Source organism: Ursus arctos, unplaced genomic scaffold (assembly GCF_023065955.2).
Source record: "Ursus arctos isolate Adak ecotype North America unplaced genomic scaffold, UrsArc2.0 scaffold_37, whole genome shotgun sequence".
NCBI lineage: Eukaryota > Metazoa > Chordata > Mammalia > Carnivora > Ursidae > Ursus > Ursus arctos.
The window spans coordinates 22,314,282-22,317,793 of NW_026623053.1; positions in this window are offsets into that span (position 1 = coordinate 22,314,282).

Genomic DNA, 3,512 nt, shown 5'->3' on the forward strand with positions numbered 1-3,512 from the left:
AGCAGAGAGTAGAACAGTGGTTAAAAGGAGTGAGGGAGTGGGGGATGGGAGAGATACTGGTTAAGGGGTATAAACTTTCAGTTATAAGACGAATATGTTCTGGGGATCAAATATGCAGTATGGTGAGTGACTATAGTTAATAATTCTGTATTGTATATTTGAAATTTACTAAAAGAGTAGATCATACGTGTTCTTACCACACACATGGAAGTTGAATATATGACATGATGAACATGTTAAATAATTAATGGGATTGTGGTAATCCTTTCACATTGTGTATCTGCAGACACACACATATATAATATCATCACATCGTACACTCCAAATATATATATAATTTTTGTCAATTATACCTCAATAAAGCTGGGAAAGAAACTATAAGATATTGCTAAAATCTATTTCAATTTACTCAACTGTTATCTCACTGTACTGCTCTAGTTTCTATTAAAGAGTTTTTCTCAGAGAATTAAGATAGCACTCAAAAGTCTTTAAGTTAGAATACTTTTGGTAAGAAATTATGAAATGAATGTAGTTTAATGTTTAGCAGATACTATTTTTTTTAATTCTCTGTCTCATACAATGATTTATCTTTTTTCTCAAAGGAAAAGAGGTCATGAGAGGATGAATTGTGTCTTTTATATCAATCAACTCCCTATTACTTTAAATGTCATTTAAATTCAGTTAATTAACATATAGTGTATCATTAGTTTCAGACATAGAGTTCAGTTATTCATCAGTTGCATATAACACCAAGTGCTCATTCCATCACATTGCCTCCTTAATGCCCAATACCCAGTTACTCCATTCCCCCATGCATCTCCCCTCCAGCAACCCTCACTTAGTTTCCTATAGTTAAGAGTCTCTTACAGTTTGTCTCCTTCTCTGATTTCATCTTATTTTTCTTTCCCATCCCCTATGATCCTCTGTTTGTTTCTTGAATTCCACATATGAATGAAATTATATGAAAATTGTCTTTCACTGATTATTTCGCTTAGTATAATACCCTCTAGTTCCATCTACATCCTTATAAATGGCAAGATTTCATTTTTTTGAGAGCCGAGTAATATTCTATTGTATACTTATATTATAGTACATTTTCTTCATCCATTTGTCTGTTGATGGACATCTGGGCTGTTTCCAAAGTTTAGCTATTGTGGACATTGCTGCCATAAACATGGGGGAGCAGGTGCTCCTTCAGGTCACTATGTTTGTATGCTTTGGTAACTACCTAGTAGTACAATTGCTGGGTCATAGTGTAGCTCTGTTTTTAATGTTTTGAGGAACCTCCACACTGTTTTCTAAAGTGGCTGCACTAGCTTGCATTCCCACCAACAGTGAAAGAGGGTTCTCCTTTCTCCAAATTCTCACCAACATTTGTTGTTTCCTGACTTGTTAATTTAAGCTGTTCTGACAGGTGTGAGGTGGTATCTCATTGTGGTTTTGAATTGCATTTCCCTGATGCCGAGTGATGTTGAACATTTTTTTCATATGTCTGTTGGCCATTTGTATGTCTTCTCTGGAGAAATATCTGTTCATGTCTTCTGCCCATTTCTTGACTGGATTATTTGTTTTTTGGCTGTTGAGTTTCATAAGTTCTTTATAGATATTGGATACTAGCCCTTTATCTGATAAGACATTTGCAAATATCTTCTCCCATTATATGGGTTGTCTTTTGGTTTTGTAGACTGTTTCCTTTGCTGTGCAAAAGATTTTTATCTTGATGAAGTCCCAATAGTTCATTTTTTGCTTTTGTTTTCCTTGCCTTTGGAGATGTGTCTAACAAGAATCCTATAGGATTTTGATGGATTCCTGTCTCACATTTAGGTCTTTCATCCATTTTGAGTCTATTTTTGTATATGGTGTAAGGAAATGGTCCAGTTTCATTCTTCTGCATGTGGCTGTCTAATTTTCCCAACACCATTTGTTGAAGAGACTTTTTTCCATTGCAAATTCTTTCCTGGTTCATCAGAGATTAGTTGACTACAGAGTCGAGGGTCCATTTCTGGGTTCTGTATTCTGTTCCATTGATCTATGTATTTGTTTTTGTGCCAGTACCGTACTGTCTTGATGGTTATAGCTTTGTTATATAGCTTGAAATCCAGAATTGTGATGCCACTAGCTTTGGTTTTCTTTTTCAACATTGCTTTGGCTGTTTGGGGTCTTTTCTGGTCCCACCTAAATTTTGGAATTATTTGTTGCAGCTTTTGAAAAATGTTGATGGTTTTTTGATAGGGATTGTACTGAATGTGGCTCTGGGTAGCATAAATATTTTAACAATATTTCTTCTTCCAAACTATGAGCATGGCATGTTTTTCCATTTCTTTGTGTCTGCCTCAATTTCTTTCGTAAGTATTCTATAGTTTTCAAAGTACAAATCCTTTAACTCTTTGGTTTGGTTTATTCCTAGGTATCTTATGGTTTTTAGTGCAATTATAAATGAGACTGATTCCTTAATTTCTCTTTCTTCTTTCTCATTGTTAGTGCATAGAAATGAAACTGATTTCTGTGCTTTGACTTTATATCTGGACACTTTGCTGAATTCCTGTATGAGATCTAGCAATTTTGGGGTGGATTCTTTTGGTTTTCCACATAGAATATCATATCATCTGTAAAGAGTGAGAGTTTGACTTCTTTGCTGATTTAGATGCATTTTATTTCTTTTTGTTGTCTGACTGCTGAATCTAGGACTTCTAGTACTATGTTGAGCAACAGTGGTGATAATGGACATCCCTGCTGTGCTCTTGACCTCAGGGGAAAAGCTCTCAGTTTTTCCCCATTGAGAATGATATTCACTGTGGGCTTTTTGTATATGGCTTTTATGATATTGAGGTATGTTCCCTCTATACCTACACTGGGAATAGTTTTAATCAAGAAGGGATGCTGTATTTTGTCAAATGCTTTTTTTTTTTCTTTTTGGCATCAATTGAGAGGATTGTGTGGCTCTCGTCCTTTCTTTTATTAAGGTAATGTATCACATTGATTGATTTATGGATGTTGAACCACCCTTGCAGGCCAGAAATAAATCCTACTTGGTTGTGGTGAATAATTCTTTCAATGTACTGTTGGATCCTATTGGCTGTTATCTTGGTGAGAATTTTGGCACCATGTTCCTCAGTGATATTGGTCTGTAATTCTCCTTTTTGGTGGGGTCTTTGTCTGCTTTCGGGATCAAGATAATGTGGGCCTCATAGAATGCGTTTGGAAGCTTTCCTTCCATTTCTATTTTTTGAAATGGCTTCCAAAGTATAGGCATTAATTCTTCTGTAAATGTTTGATAGAATTCCCCTGGAAAGCCATCTTGTCGTGTACTTTTGTTTGTTGGGAGATTTTTTTTATTACTGTTTCAGTTTCTTTGCTGGTTATGGGTTTGTTCAGGTTTTCTATTTCTTCTTGTTTCAGTTTTGATAGTTTACGTGTTTCTGGGAATGCATCCATTTCTTCCAGATTGCCTAGTTTGTTGGCATATAGTTGCTCATCATATGTTCTTATAATTGTTTGTATTTCTTCAGTAT